General features: G+C 48.4%; 1 pseudogene; it reads right to left on the reverse strand.

The window, feature by feature from the left end:
• Positions 1-300: 300 nt before the first annotated feature.
• On the reverse strand, positions 301-4,891 carry LOC138096389 (elongin-B-like; annotated as a pseudogene).
• Between the last annotated feature and the right edge of the window lie 11,899 nt (positions 4,892-16,790).

A 16,790-nucleotide genomic window follows, 5' to 3' on the forward strand; every position in this document is an offset into this window, starting at 1 on the left:
TCTGCTGGGTTGAATGCATGTCATTTTGAGACTAGTGGAGGAATAAGAGGTATCATGGTTTTATCACTGGACACCTTTAGGAAGACGTAGATTCACACATGCACATGTACATGTGTGTCCAAGACGCACACACTTTTTCTTTTTCTCAATGTTTTGGCTGTACCTTGTGGCATGTGGGGATCTTAGTTCCTTGATCAGGGATCAAACCCACACTTGCTGCAGTGAAAGGCAGATTCTTTTTTTTTTTTTTTTTTGGATGCCCAAATCTTTTATTAAGGGGGGGCAGTTTGGGGAGGCCTCTCACTGCACAGCCTGTTCATTGGCGCTGCTTCCTGAGTCCTGTGGCTTCATCACGTCCGGCAGCTCAGGTGGGCTGGAGAAGGGCTCGATGCGCAGGGCCTCGAATGCCTCATCTGCCCTGAAGGCTAGCCCCACAGTGGCGGGGGCCTGAGGCCGTGCTGTCTGGCTGGTGAAGAAGCCACACTCGCCCAGTGTCTTGCTGTCATCCAGAAGCTGGTCGTCCTTGTACAGCCGCTGCTCATTCGGCGGCCGCTTGAGGATACCCTCGAGATGCGCTTCAGCTCGAACATGGTGCTCGACTCCTTGGCGTCCGTGAAGATGGTGGTCTTGTGGCGCCGGATCATGAGGAACACGTCCTGGGGGGTGGCGGGCCAGCGTGAGCGCGGAGCCGGGGCGGCCCCGCGGCCCCGCACCCCCGCCGCCCCGCTGCCCCGGCCCGGCGCCCCTCCCCCCGCCTGAAGGCAGATTCTTAACCACTAGATCACCAGGGAAGTCCCCTGCACCTCTGGTATTACTCGAATCTTTTTTCATTTTTGTTCTTTACTTGGTAAGATTGTGTCATGCTCCCTAGGGTATTCAAATCACTGAAATTCATTCTTTTAGCTACTGGAAAATCAACTGGAACCTGAAAGGATAAGGCTTCCTTAAATTACAGAAGGAAGACTAAGGAGTTGGAAGACCTCGGTTCTTCTCATGGTTCTTTGATTAACTTTTTATGACACTGGACAACCCATTTACATCCCTGGGCTTTGGTATACATACATACATATATATGTGTACCCATGTAGCTGTGCTCAGTCGCGTCCAACTCTGCGACCCCATGAACTGTAGCCAGCAGGCTCCTCTGTCTGTGAGATTTCCCAGATAAGAATACTGGAGTGGGTTGCCATTTCCTCCTCCAGGGGATCTTCCTGACCCAGGGATTGAGCCAGCGTCTCTTGCATCGGCAGGCAGATTCTTTACCACTGAGCCACCTGGGAAACCCCCTTTATGTGTGTGTGTGTGTGTGTGTGTGTGTGTGTGTGTGTGTGTGGTAGTGTGGTGGTGTAGTCACAGCCGATGCTTGTGACCCCATGGGCTGTAGCCCTCTAGGCTCCTCTGTCCATGTTGTTTCCGAGATAAGAATACTGGAGTGGGCTGCTATTTCCTCCTTGAGGGTAGCTTCCCAACCTAGGGATCCAACCTGGGTCTCTTGCGTTGCAGGTGGAGTCTTTACTGACTGAGCCGCCAGGGAAGCCCACATGTATATAGAAACTTGATGATCTGAGGTTTTAAAAATCATATATTCTAAGACACGTGTTTTATACTGTCAGAGCGAACACTTTAAAGAATTTGAGTGTATCTCTATAGCAGGTAGACTTGGGGCTGCTGGAAACTCAAAGGCATGTATGATGTGATCTTAGCTTAAATGAATATTCTACTTAAGATAATACCCAAATGCGTACAGAACTAAATAACAAAAGATTACATAACTATTCAAGTCACTTAAATAGCATATTATAAGTTGTGACATAGTGAGTTGTTGAGTGAATGGGATAGCTCAGCATTTCCCCACATCTTCTGTAGATCTTCAGTTCTGCAAGTCAGTAATAGGTTTTCCTTGAAGGTTCGTAGGTCAGTTGCATTTAGAATAGGTCAAATAAAATTGAACAATTTATTAAAAATCTCAGGATCATAGTCTCCATAATGAATACACATCCGCATAATCTTTGGTTTATCAGACTTTATTGTCCAAGAAACCCTTTGTTTTCTTTTAAGGTTATGGACTATTCACTAGTGGAGTGGGATGCAATTTGGGAAGTTGTATTAGTGATGTACATTAGGAGTTTAAAGTGGGGAGAGGTGGCTTCAAGCAGGATGGCCAGGGAAATACATGGAAAAAGCCTGTGACTGAGTCGGCAAGACAAGTGACTGGAAGGGCACAGGACCCCGAACCCTTTCTTCAAAGGCTCAGTCATTCTTGGAAGTGTTCCTTTGATAAAATTAACCCCTCTCAAGTTCCAAATCCCCTGAGGGTATTAGGGGACCTGACTTCCTGCCACTTCTCACTCCAGTGTTTTTCTGTTTTTGTACCAGCTATATCGATCCACAATAAGTTGGTTTCTAGCTTCATACTTGGCTAATGTGCTATTGTGAGGGGCTGCTGGCACTTATCCAGAACTGCTACTGCTTGTCTACAGTAAGCCAGGGCTGAACTGCTAAGGCTGTACTGTCACCTGCGGCTGCCCCTCCCCAGGGTACTGATGGAGAGTCCTCCAGAGGGGCCTAGGGATCTGTACTTTCAGCTCACCCCCAAGGCCATGGATTTAGGAGTTGAACTTGGAAGCCTGTCTCTGCTTGGCCCCACTGAGCCTATATATTCACCTTACATTAGATTCCATTGGAGCCTTTGGGTCCATAATTGCCCTGGGGAGGCCTGGGGAGACACCAGTGCTGTAGACTACAGGCTCACAGCAGTGAAGAACAACAGAGTTCCCGGTGGTTAAGGCCCTAATTCCATATAGCTTCCCTCAAACAAGTACATCCCAAGTCTAGATATAATTAGGTAGCAGTTATTGAATTGAGTCAGTCATTTGCAAATGTAGTTATAAGAATGCATGATCATATTAGAGCCATCCAGGGAGGGAAGAATGAGACTTGAAGTGGGCAGGCTGGAAGGAGCCTCTCCTCCTCATTTGGTTGATTCTGTTGTGTGTCTGCTCTTCCCTCTAGTGCCCTCACAGTCACGTGTTTCTTGTCTAAAACCCATGAGGAATTCTTTGTTACAAAGAGGTGAGAGGTTGACCACTTCTGATTAAAGGCTGAAACACTTGAAATCCATTGGAAGAGAAGACATTTATGTTTTAATCTTATGGTGCAGCTAACAGTTTTAATCAAAGAATTTTTAAATTTTTTTTAAGCACAGCAGGCTCTGTAATTGAGATCCAAAAAATTAGAAATACGCTTTGGTTATTAGGCATCATAATTTAGGAAGGAGTCTCTAGACTCACCAATCTGTTACTCCAAATATAAAGTAAGAAAGTACTTTAAAAGCCCAATACCAGGGACTTCCCTGGTGGCTCTCTGGTAAAGAATCTGCCTGCCAGTGCAGGAGACATGAGTTTGATCCCTAATCCCGGAAGATCCCACATGCCACGAGGTCCCTAAGCCCATGCACCACAACTACCGAAGCCTGCACTCTAGGGCGCATGCTCTGCAAGAGAAGCCACTGTAATGAGAAGCCCGTTCACCGCAAGTAGAGACTAGCTAGCCCTTGCTCCAGAGAAGGCAATGGCACCCCACTCCAGTACTCTTGCCTGGAAAATCCCATGGATGGAGGAGCCTGGTAGGCTGCAGTCCATGGGGTCGCTAAGAGTCAGACATGACCGAGCGACTTCACTTTCACTTTCACTTTCATGCATTGGAGAGAAGGAAGTGGCAACCCACTCCAGTGTTCTTGCCTGGAGAATCCCAGGGACAGGGGAGCCCGGTGGGCTGCCGTCTATGGGGTTGCACAGAGTCAGACACAACTGAAGCGATTTAGCAGCAGTAGCAGCAGCAGCCCTTGCTTGCCACAACTAGAGAAAGCTTGTGTGCAACAAAGACCCAGCACAGCCAAAAAATAAAAATAATAAATAAAAGAAAGCTCAATATCAGAGCCCAAGTTCTGACCTAGTTTAAAATGTTAAAATGCAGCTTATCCTACTAACAGATGACTAAGATGGTGCATTCTCTTCGCTTCTTCTCCTTTATTTGCGTTGGGGGCTTCTTTCTTCAGGGTGAGAGAGGGTATTATTGGTGTGATTTTCCAGGGCAACTGGCTGCTGCTTTTTACATCCCTTGGTGTGGTATCTCAGCTTTGCCATTTGTAGGAGAGAATGGGCTTTTGATGTATAGCAAAAAGAACTGATTTTAATATAGAATACTGAATTCTGGGTATTATTCTTTGACAGTAGGAAAAATAACTTGTCACCAAGCATTAGTTTTCAAAGCCTGAAGTAAAGTGGCTTAATTTCCCAAGAGAAGCCTTAGAGATAGACCAGCTCTTAAAGGAGGAGGCCCACATGGCTGGTGGGTGATAAGTGGTGGTGCCTGGTATTGTAGTTTCTCACGAAAGGGGTCTGTGAAAGTCTTGTGCATAACAGGAATCCTTTGTTTCTGAAGGATGCTCCATGCCAGAGTTGGTCCTGATGCTGGCATCTTCCCTTTCACTCCTCTCTCTGCTACTGGAGCCTTGGGGCTGAGGTGGATGCTTGAAAGGCAGGTGAGCTGGCACAAGGAAGGGGGCTGAGAAATCATAGTTGCTGCTATCAGGACCACTCCAGTGTTTTGAGCTACTGGCCCTGGAGTGCCAAGTTCTCAAAAGCAAAGAGAACCTCTGCCACAGCTATGCGTAGTAAAGACGAGAGAAAGTTGGAAGGTGGCTGGGCTTCCAGACTTAATATTCATAGTCAAAGGTGGGTGGTTGGATGATTGTCGGTCTGCATTTTCTGATTTACTCTCCACTGTCCCGTACCCCATCCCCCTTCCCCTTCCTTCTTGCTATTTCTTCCCTGTCCTGGTTGTAGAACAATTTGCATTCCTTGTCGTCAAGTTCTGGCACACAGTTCATTGTTGTGGCTCCAGTGCTGCTCAGGTGGCCCCAGTTACATATATAGCTGGACCCCCAACTCACTTTTCTAATGTTGTTTTCTTCCATCTCCTGCAAAATCCTGCTCTGGCCAGCCAGTTTCCCAGCTGATCTCTCCACGTGTCTTTGGAGTCCTCACCCTTCAGCTCTGAATCAGAAAAGACCCTGGTCTGGAACCCTCTTCTCCCCACTGATCACTCTCTTCCCTTCGATAGCAGATCCTGTTTTCAGATGGTGAGGGGACCAGAAGCTGGCATCAGTCTGGTGCACTGGAATCTCATGAGCATGGCTGAGTGAGCAGGCAGATTCAGAAGCTGATGGTGTCTGAAAATCACCATGTTTATAGAAGGAAGTCTTATTCCTTAGTTAACTTGGAAACAAGTTCAATATGTATTGATTGATACTTATTGGCTGTATGTATATTCAGCAGCTGTATGTTCAGTTGCTCAGTCAGGTCTGACTCTCTGCGACCCCATGAACTGCAGCATGCCAGGCTTCCCTGTCCTTCACCATCTCCCAGAGCTTGCTCAAACTCATGTCCATTGAGTTGCTGATGCCATCCAACCATCTCATCCTCTGTTGTCCCCTTCTCTTCCTGCCTTTAATTGTTCCTAGCATCAGGGTCTTTTCTAATGAGTCAGCTCTTCATATCTAGTGGCCAAAGTATTGGAGCTTCAGCTTCAGCATCGTTCCTTCCAGTGAATATCCAGGATTGACTTCCTTTAGGATTGATTGGTTTGACTCTTAGCAGTCCAAGGGACTCTCAAGAGTCTTCTCCAGCACCGCAGTTCAAAAGCATCAGTTCTTTGGCGCTCAGTCTTCTTTATGCTCCAACTCTCACATCCATACATGTCTACTGGAAAAACCATAACTTTGACTATACAGACCTTTGTCAGTAAAGTAATGTCTCTGCTTTTTAATATGCTATCTGGGTTTGTCTAACTTTTCTTCTAAGGAGCAAGCGTCTTTTAATTTCATGGCTGCAGTCACCATCTGCAGTGATTTTGGAGCCCCATAAAATAAAGTCTGTCACTTCTTCCATTGTTTCCCCATCTGTTTGCCATGAAGTGATGGGACTGGATGCCATGATCTTCATTTTTTGAATGCTGAGCCTTAAGCCAGCTTTTTCATTCTCCTCTTTCACCTTTATCACGAGGCTCTTTAGTTCCTCTTCGCTTTCTGCCATAAGGATGGTGTCATCTGCGTATCTGAGGTTATTGATATTTTTCCCAGAAATCTTGATTCCAGCTTGTGCTTCTTGCAGCCCAAGGTTCTCATGATGTACTCTGCATATAAGTTAAATAAGCAGGGTGACATATACAGCCTTGACATACTCCTTTCCCAATTTGGAACCAGTCTGTTGTTCCATGTCCAGTTCTAACTGTTGCTTCCTGACCTGCATACAGATTTCTCAGGAGGCAGATAAAGTTGTCTGATAGTCCCATCTCTTTAAGAATTTTTCACAGTTTGCTTTGATCCACACAGTTAGAGGCTTTAGCATAGTCAATGAAACAGAAGTAGATGTTTTTCTGGAACTTTCTTACTTTTTCTGTCATCTGACGGATGTTGGCAGTTTGATCTCTGGTTCCTCTGCCTTTTCTAAACCCAGCTTGAACATCTGGAAGTTCACGATTCACATACTGTTGAAGCCTCACTTGGAGAATTTTGAGCATTACTTTGCTAGTGTATGAGATGAGTGTAATTGTGTGGTAGGGTAATTGTGTAGTTGAACATTCTTTGGCATTGCCTTTCTTTGGGATTGGAATGAAAACTGACCTTTTCCAGTCCTGTGGCCACTGCTGAGTTTTCCAAATTTGCTGGCATATTGAGTGCAGCACTTTCACAGCATCATCTTTGAAATAGCTCAGCTGGAATTCCATCTCCTCTACTAGTTAACTGGGAAACAAATTCAGTATGTATATAAATATTCAACTTGGACCCCTAGGATATGAAGTTGGCTATTCAGCTTTTCCCCACCAAACATTATATTGTCAGCATTCTTATGTATCATTGAATTGCTCTAACATTTATTTTTTTAAAGCTTAAATCTGGCCTCTGTTTTGTGTTTGGTCTGAGGATCCCCTTCCTTTGGAATTGCTTGGGGTACTTGCCAAACCTGGTGATCCCTGGACCCTGCACTAGATGATAAGAGGAATCTGGGGATGGGGTGGGGGTGGCATGGGAATCTCCATTGTGATTCTGTGGCTCAGAAAGGTAAGAGAACCCCTGCTAAAGACCCACCCCCTTGTCCCTCTGTCTGCTGAGTCTGGTGTGGGGAATGAGGGGTCATTGTGGCTGCTTAGCTGTCTGGCCAGGTCAGGGTCAGATTGGGCAAGTAAGAGCTGAGAAGAATCCGAAGTCCTAAAGGACTTATGGTGAGTGACCCCCCCCCTTCCCAAACCCACCCCTTCTGAAAAAAAAAAAAAAAGAATGCAGGTTCCTGGGAAGGAGAGTCTACACAGCCCTGAGGACCGACCCAGGGACTGACCAGGACTGAGTGAGGGAGCCTGCCTGCTGTCTCCAGACAACATGTGGACCCTTGCACAGGTTTGTGGCCTTTGAAAATATTTTCTAGCCCTTGACTCTGCCTGGGTTTTGTTTTTTTAACTGTATATGTCAGAGCCATTTCTGAAGTCCCCAAATCTTGTTTTGTCTGGCCCTTGCAAGGCAAGTGACCTGTAACTTTACACCAGAACGTGTCTGGCCTGGAGCCTTCGGAGTCGGGTGGTAGGAGGGATGTGTGTGTGTGACATCACTGTGTGAGCAAATGGGAAAGAACCCTTTCGTGATCCCAGAGGAATCAAACTTGGTTTTTCTCCTTTCATTGTCTTTCAGCTATTGTTTGGCTTTTTCACTTTCCTGAAGGCAAGTTCAGAGCCCTAAGACCTGGTTACTATTTCAGAGAAGAGAAGTGTGCCAACTACAGAGATGGTGTGGGGCTTAGGGCTCTGCTTCCACAGACCCAGTGGCCTCCCTGATGCCGTGGAGATGACCTTTCTTGACTCTCTTGAGTTCTGTTCCTGGGAGGTTTCTAGAGCCTATTGAAGGCTGAGTGGAGGATGATGACGGGGCCTGAAAACGCAGGAGCAGGGCAGGTGCAGTGGGGGGTGAGGTGCCTCTGCAGGGCTTGGGAGGCCCTGATGGATGGGGCCAGCTGGGTATAAGGACTCACCCCGCCGCCCTCGCCAATCTTGACTTTCACCCCTGTCTTGCTGATGTGATTTCCTCATACACTGTGAGAATCTTAGCAACGATACCTACTCCATGAAGTTAGAGATAAATTAGGCTTAAGGGAGGGAAAAGCTACTAGCTAATGTGGAAATGAGAAGAAAATTGGCTAATTTAAAAGAAAAAAGTTGTAAAATATACATAACATAAAATTTAGTTCTTTAGCCATTTAACTGTGCAGTTCAGGAGCAGTAAGTACACATAAGTCACCCAACTACTACCACCATCCATCTCCAGAACTTTCTCATCAAATTGAAACTCTGTACCCATTAAACAGTAATTTGTCAGTATCTTCCTTCCCCTCCGCCCCTGGCAACCACCATTCTACTTCCTGTCTCTATGAATCTCTGTACCTCATATAAGTAGAAGTATAAAATGCTTGCTTTGTGTCTGGCTTGTGTGTTTAAGTTCACATTTTTTCTATATTGATATTTTCAGTAAGCCCTGTAAGTAGTGGAGAGTGGTCTTGACTTCTGTGTGGTAAAGATTATTCCTGCCTCCCTCTGCCTGTCCTTGTTGCCCAGAGTGGCAAGGCCAGTGCACCACTCAGCTAATCCTCTGTGTGGAATGAGGCGACAGCTGGGGGATCCCAAAGTTTGCTTCCAGCTGTTGTCAGGCTTTCTCTAGAATGTCAAACTAGAGTTGCCAGATACAATACAGGCTGCCCTGTTGAATTTAAGTCTCAGAGAAGCAGTGAATAATTTTATTAGAAGCATGTCGTGAATATTGCATGGGACATACTTGTATTTAGGAATTATTTATGGTTTCTCTGAAATTCACATTTAACAAAATATCTTGTATTTTTGTTTGCCAAGTCTGGGCAACTCCACGGTAAACACAAAGTGGTTCTTGGGTAGAAGGTCAGATAATTGGGTAAAAAAGATCTCAGGAGATGGGCAGATTTGTTGGTAGGGGAGAGAGGTGACTTGGCAGCATCAACTTACTCTTGGTGGATATTAAACAATATTAAAAACTTGTTTCCTAAAAGTTGGATTTTTATAGTAATCACGTAGGCTCTTGTCTATTGTATCTATAGATAAAGTGGCAGAAAGTACCCACTGGTGATCAAAATACCACCTGTGCATGACAGGTGTCAAAAGTAGGAGGTCTAATCTCCAGTTTTTCATTATTCCCGTGCAGGTGTTATGATACCTGGCAGTTTGCAGGGATCCTGGAGAGGGTATTTGAGGAATTCTCCAGGGCCTGTTGCAGGCCTGCCCCAGCTGGGGTTTCTCTTGTTGATGGATGGAGCCAGCTGCGGAGAGGTGGTTTTATATAGTGTGAAAAATGGAAACTTGACTCCAAGTTTGCCTTTTGTCCCTTCCTGTTTAACAGTCAACTGTCCTCAGGTTGCTTCTCTTTGTTGGCACTTGGAGCCCGCCTTCTGTTTAAGAATTCAATGAAAATGCCACCGATACTATTTGCTCTAAGTCAAGCTGGCAGTGAATTCTCCTTTCTTTGTGTTTTCCACGTGGCTGTTTGCACTTATCCCTTCCCTCTCGGATTTAGCTTCCTGGGGCTGTGTTTTGGAGGACAGAAAATAATAGTTTTCAGGCTTTGCAAACAGTGTGAGCCCTTCCTGAGCTGCTGGTGAGTAGGTGGAGAAAATCGGTGTTTGGTGCTATTCTCTATGGGGCTAGGCCCACCCACAAATGCGATCGCAGGCCCCCAGCAGCCTGTGGGAGAGCTGAGGGGGCTGCCTGCTGAGGACGCCTCCTGAGACTTCCAGGACACATGTATGCACGATCCTTTGTTCACCATAAAGGCATACGCACTTCATTTTGGTGTTTCGAAGCCCTAGCAATTGGTGGCTCGTTTTGGCCTTTTTCTTCCCCAGGAAAGTTAATGCCATAATTAATGACTCAACTGTGACTGTAGTCCGGACGTTTCCTTTCCACTGATGTCAGTTTGCACAGCAGTCCTCAAGCAAGTGTTGGTGGCAGAAGCAGGCAGAAATGGGAGAGAGAAGGGAGGCCTCTGGGACCCCAAGGGAGAGAGGGCTTCAACTGCTGCCCCCACACATGAGGGAGGCCCAGGCCTTGACATTCTCGTGTTCCATCCTTGCAGCTTCCAGGCTCACTGGAGGAGTGTGGTTGGCTGAGGGTGGTGGCCGCTGAGATCTGTCTGTCTCCTGTCCAGCTGTTGCTTCTCTGTCCAGGAGCCTTAGTGGGAGTTGCCATGTGGGGTTACCTTCATGGAGTGTTGGGCCATTTTTAGGTCTGGTTGTTAGACTTGCTGTATCTGGCCCACTGGTTCCTCCTGGCTCAGTTCTGTCAGACCTCATCTTGACCCTGGGAGGGCAGGGCTTGGGGCAGGAAAGGGGTTTTGTTCCGAGCATGTAGGTCCAGGTCTTCTATTTTTCTGACTGTGTGGCAAGGTGTGTGGGATCTTGGTCCCCAACCAGGGATTGAACCCATGCCCTGTGATGTGGAAGTGCAGAGCCCTAACCATTGGACCATCTGGGAAATCCCAGCTCCAGGTATTTAGCTCAGACTCTAGAAGTCTGACTTCCATTATTTCAGCCCTTTAGAGAAAAAAATGACCTAGGGTAGCTTAATAAGTCCTGAATTCCTTGGGATAAAGGTTTGAAGTGATGCCTCCAGAGCATTCTTCCCAAGGCCCTGGCTTCCTCTGACCATGTGGAATGGAGTGGGGGTTGGGGGGAGGCGGTGCTTGGGGAAGAGAAGAGAGAAACTCTAGTATCTTGTCTTCTCTCCCTCCACCCCCAGCTCCAGTCCCTTAGATTCACTGCCATGTTCTGTTCTTCCCAAGGGGCTGACAGAATCAAACACGCTGGGGAAATATTTGACATAGGGATAGTGTGTGGGCAGTTACGACTGTTACTAAGTGCAAAGAATCTGGGCAAAGGAGGGAGAAAAACAACTGGTTTTAAAGAAACAGCCTTATCAATTGCTGTTTTTCGAGGCTCTCTCATGGACAAAGGATTATGGCACCTACTGAGAGAAACACGGAAACAGTGAGACCTTGGCGCTGTCTACTGGAGTTTGTGATGAGAGAGGACACACAGTCTCTGCCATTTGTAGGTCAGGAGAGTGGTACCCAACAGGGACAGGAAGTGATGGGGACCTGGGAAACTTAGAAGGGTTCCTGGAGGTGCAGCCTCAACTGAGCTTGGAGATTCTGTATGACATTGGAAAGCAGACTGTTCTGGTTGGGAGAGAAGGAAGAACAAAGACGCAAAGGCGGGAAGGCACATCGGGGAGAAAGGATGTTAAAAGCCTAGGGCTGTAAATTGATGGGGAGTGATTATTTTTCTTTTCATCACTAGTATAGTGTCAAGTTAGATATCAGTTGACAAACTTTAGAAAAGAGTCGTAGCCTATACCTCTTGCCCTTGCTCCTCAACTTCCAGAGCTGCCACTGAGCAGAACACTGTTCTGGAAGACCCTCTCCACCCCCTGTCCTTTGGGGGCCAACTGTCACAGCTGGATCCTTGGCCTCCCTTCACATCCTGCTGTTTATCATCCTTTTCTCTTAAAACTCTCTCTCCCTTTCGCCTCTGGAACACCGTACTGCCTGGACCCACTTTCTCGTCCTCCGTCAGTCCTGTTTCTTACATCTATGCGTATCTGCATCCCTGGGCTTCTGTCTTCCCCAATCATTCCCCACCCCCACCTACTCCCTGTGCCGAGGGCTTTATCTCTCACCCAATCCAGTGTCCTAGCTGACTTTCTGCTCTTCAGCAAGTTCCCTTATCTGTGCCAGTGGCACCAGGCAAGACTGGGGGGGTTAGGATTCAGCAGTTTTGAACCCCTGAAAGCCCCCAAATTGAGGATCATTCCACAGACATCGATTAAACACCCTCTGGATGTGAGGTGCAAGGGAGACAGAAATCACTTGGGGTCATCTAGTCAATACCTGCTTCCCCACCAGCCTCTGTTTGCAAGGGCCTCATCCCTTTAAAGGGCTTCCCTGGAGGCTCAGTGGTAAAGAATCCTCCTGCAGTGCAGGAGATGTGGGTTCAATCCCTAGGTCGGGAAGATCCCCTGGAGTAGGAAACGGCAACCCATTCCAGTATTCTTGCCTGGAGAATCTCATGGACAGAGGAGCCTGGCGAGCTACAGTCCATGGGGCTGCAAAGAGTCAGGCACAACTGAGTGACTGAGTACCACACATGCATCCCCTTGAAAGCTCTGAGATTTAAGTACCTAAGGAAGCTGAAATCCTACTTGTCCTTATCTATAACTTCAAACCACTTAAGTCCCTGCATCTCAAACTTCCTAGCAATTTGATAAGAAGCGAAGAGCATCTCACTGGATTTCTAGGGCGGTGGTGCTGGCAGCAGTTTCAGCCATGCGGGAGGTGGCTGGGCTGGAGGAATCCTCCCCAAAGTTTAGAAGGCAGGGTGGGGTGGAAGGGATTTGTGTGTTCTCTGCATCTGCGTCTTGCACAGGCGACTTTGAATTTGACACCTCTGTCACATAGCCAGTGCCTGGAAACCCTGAAACTATTCCTGGTATTCATAATTCACGTCGGGTAGGCCTCGGTGGTATTTATAGCACTCCCCGAGACAAGTCATTGGCAGAGGAGGTAGTGACACTTATCAGGTGCGGTGTAGGAGAAGTGGGGCTGAGTGCTTGCTTTTTCTGGCTAATTTTAGATTCTTAGTGGTTGGGGTGGGTACGAGGGCTTATCACATAGTCAGGGTGCTTTCAGAGGCTCTGATCTCCCTGGGAGACTGGAAGTACAGACACATATGGCCATTTCTGTTCCTGGGGCTTGGCATTGCCCCAGGGTATTGTCTGGAATGTATCTCACCGCTGAGGTTCTCGCTTGCTCTGTCCCCTCTTGCTGCCTTCTGGCAGGAAAGAGGGTGTGCAGGACTGTTTGAATCCCTAGGATTAGGCTGTGGGATGGGGGTCTGGGGAGGAGAGGGTTTGATAGTAGGACATTATGCTTTCGAACTAAGTCTTAAAACTTGTGAGTGTTTGACATGCCTCGTAGCTTGCCCACGTGCTGTCTGCTCTTCATAACAGGGGATCTCCTTGGATTTCCAGGGGATGTTTGGGCTTCCCTGATGGCTCAGTTGGCAAAGAATCACCTGCAGTGGGGGTTCAATTCCTGGGTCAGGAAGATCCCCTGGAGAAGGGAATGGCAACCCACTCCAGTATTCTTGTCTGGAGAATTCCATGGACAGAGGAGCCTGGTGGGCTACAGTCCACGGGGTTGCAAAGAATCAGACGCAACTGAGCAACTCTGAATATTTGAGCTGTGAATTATTTCAGGCAGGGGTGGATGACTGTGCAGGGGAGCTGGGCCCCATCTTACTTGGTGGTCCAGCCTTACTGGCAGAAGAGGCTTTTCAAATGACCTGCCTCCCTGGGAGAGTGGCCCTGCCCAGGGAGGGATCCCGCCGGGACTGAGGGCTGTGGGATCTGGAGAGGCAGGAAGCTGGCTGCTTTGTGTTGGCGCCTTTGCCGTCTTTGGCTGACAAGGCCGTGACAAGCTGAGGGACTGGACAAAAGGAAGGTGTGTGGGAACTTGGGAAGGCACATGCTTGCCTGGCCTTAGTGAGGGCCAGTTGCCAGGTGCAGGGACCCTGGGTGGGTTACGGGGATGGTGGCCAAGTCACATTTGGTCCCCTTCTCTGCTTGCCTTTAGCCAGCCTCTCTCATTTGTCACCTTCCGCTTTGCATGCCCGGGACAGAGTCCCTGTTGTTCTGTCCTTTCCTGTGGCCTGCCCTGTCTCGAGCTCCCTGTCCTGGTGTAAAGAGCAGTCATGGGGAGGCAGGTCGGCCAGAAAACGGGTAAAAGGTTTCCTCAGATGATGGTGACGAGACAAGTCCGACCTGCTGCTCCTCCCCGACAGTTGTCAGGCCTTGGCTTCTGTGTCGTGGGCTTTGAAAACCTCACAGGCGGCAACAATGGGATCTTTATTCGCAGCAGCTCCCGGACCAGCTCTGTTGTGGCTCTGCTGGCATCGCCGATGGGGCCGGCGATGGGGGACAAAGCTTGCTCTTGTGCCTCCTTCCACTTTCTCTCCAAGCCCAAGCTGAGGCAGGGTTTACCCCCGCGCTGCTGTGCATTCCTTGAGATGGGAATTAGAACTGGCAAGTTTGCAGTTGCTGTCACCTTGGGGCCCCAGGTCCTTGTGTGAGTCTCATTTCTCCTTCTGAGCTGGGCCTAATGAGAAACGGCACATGGATTCATTGTCAGTAAAGAGCCGTGTCTGGCTGGTCCTGGTTGTCTGTACCATTCCTGGAGCGGCTCCCAGACCGATAGGTGGGGAGGGTTCCACATTAAGAAATGTGAGTTTCGTGCTGGGTTGAAGGGTCCTGTCGTTTGCCCAGACGAGTTCAGCCAGGCAGTTTCTTACTGTCCTCCTCTCCCATTTCACTTTCCCGTGACAAGTGGACCTGAGTGGGGGCCACGGTAGTGCGACCCCCATCCCAGGAGTCTGCTCATTCACAGGCTACCTTTGGAAACCAGTGGGTCTGCTTTAAAAAAAAAGGAATTGCAACAGAGATCAATTGATCTGCTCTTTCTATCTTTCCAGGGCAGAAGCATAGATAGGATGACAAAACAGGAGTGTACTTCATTCAGGAAGGGGACATATTTTATAAAGCAGCGTGTGAAAGAGAAAATGTTGGTTGCTAAGTTGTGTCTTCTGCAAAGCAGAAGGTGAAATCTTTGTGAACCCAGGGACTGTAGCCTGCCAGACATCTCTGTCCATGGCATTTCCCAGGTAAGAATACTGGAGTGGGTAGCTATTCCCTTCTCCAGCGGATCTTCCCAACCCAGGGATCGAACCCTCGTCTTCCGCATTGCAGGCAGATTCTTTATTGTCAGAGCTACCAGGGAAACCCTAGTAACTGTATACCTTTGCACTATTCCTCAAGCTGGAATATTTGGTGAGATTAATTTTCAACAGAGGGAAGTTTATTCAAGTTGGAGGTGAGAGTGTGTGTGCAAGTGTGTGGAATGTGTGTGAGTAAAGTGCACATGCATGCCGGACAAGATCGAATGTGGACCTCTGTTTTGCAGGTTGGCAGTAGGATCATGATCCAACTGGTATTTGTGGTTTGGGCCCTTGAACGCACAGACCTGTCACTGACTGTGTCTCAGTAGATGTCCTGGGCAGGCACAGTTCTCTCTTCTCCTCCCTCTGATTCTCTGCTGGCCGTGTGTCCTCCAGATCATAGTTGGCCTGGGGCCATTTAGCTGTCTCTGCTCCTAAGCTTTGTCACTCATTGGTTATTTTTTCCCTTGAACGATCAGTTTTCATGAACAACTTTAAAAGATAGCAGGTAACCCATGCTTCTTGTTCTCTTTGTGTGACCCAGGGCCTCAGGTCATTGGTTTTTAAAAAATTAACTAATTTTGGCTGCGCTGGGTCTTCATTGCTGCTCACAGGCTTTCTCTAGCCGGGCGAGTAGGGACTGTTCTCTAGTTGTGGAGTGCGCTGGGTCTTCACTGCTGCTCACAGGCTTTCTTTAGCCGGGCGAGTAGGGGCTGTTCTCTAGTGGAGTGCGCTGGGTCTTCTCTGCTGCTCACAGGCTTTCTCTAGCCGGGCGAGTAGGGGCTATTCTCTAGTGGAGTGCGCTGGGTCTTCTCTGCTGCTCACAGGCTCTCTCTAGCCAGGCGAGTAGGGGCTGTTCTCTAGTGGAGTGCGCTGGGTCTTCTCTGCTGCTCACAGGCTTTCTGTAGTGGGGCGAGTAGGGGCTGTTCTCTAGTGGAGTGCGCTGGGTCTTCTCTGCTGCTCACAGGCTCTCTCTAGCCGGGCGAGTAGGGGCTGTTCTCTAGTGGAGTGCGCTGGGTCTTCTCTGCTGCTCACAGGCTCTCTCTAGCCGGGCGAGTAGGGGCTGTTCTCTAGTGGAGTGCGCTGGGTCTTCTCTGCTGCTCACAGGCTCTCTCTAGCCGGGTGAGTAGGGGCTGTTTTCTAGCTGTGGAGCAGAAGCTCTAGGTGCATGAGCTCATAGTTGTGGTGTGAGGGCTTGGTTGCCCGGTGACATGTGGAATGCCTGTGGCCAGGGATGGAACCTGTGTCTCCTGCATTGGCAGGCGGGTTCTTAACCACTGGGCCACCAGGCAAGTCCAGGTCATTGGGTTTTGAGCAGAGTTGTGGCCTCACATGTCTGCCCGTGTGCTGTGATTGTAGGGGAATGCATCTCAGAGCATTCGGGCTGCTCTAACAGTACCACAGACAGGGCAACATATAAACAGAAGGAATTTGTATCACTGTTCTGGAGACTGGAAAGTCTACAGTGACCAAGGTGCTGACTGGTTCGGTATCTGAGAGCCCACTTCCTTGTTCGTAAGCAGATGGCTGTCTTCTCACTGAGTCCTTGTATGGTAGAAGGAGCTGGGGAGCTCTCTAGGGTCTCTTTTCTAAGGGCGCTAACTCCACTCACAAGGGCTCCATCTTCATGACCTAACCGTCTTCTAAATACCATCACACTGCGGGGTAGGATTTCAACATGAATTCTGGGGGCAGGGACAAGTGAACACAAGTATTCAGTCTATGCAGGCAGTGATTCTTGTCACCTGTTTCCATTCTAAAGTGAGTAATGTTAGGACCCAGTCTTGCATTTCTGGGACTGTGAGGAAGAAGAATATTGTAGCAGATAGCATTGTCCTGGTGGATTTGAGCCCTGGAAGCCTTAGATGCAGTCACACGGCAGCTGGACAACAT

Source organism: Capricornis sumatraensis, chromosome 2 (assembly GCF_032405125.1).
Source record: "Capricornis sumatraensis isolate serow.1 chromosome 2, serow.2, whole genome shotgun sequence".
NCBI lineage: Eukaryota > Metazoa > Chordata > Mammalia > Artiodactyla > Bovidae > Capricornis > Capricornis sumatraensis.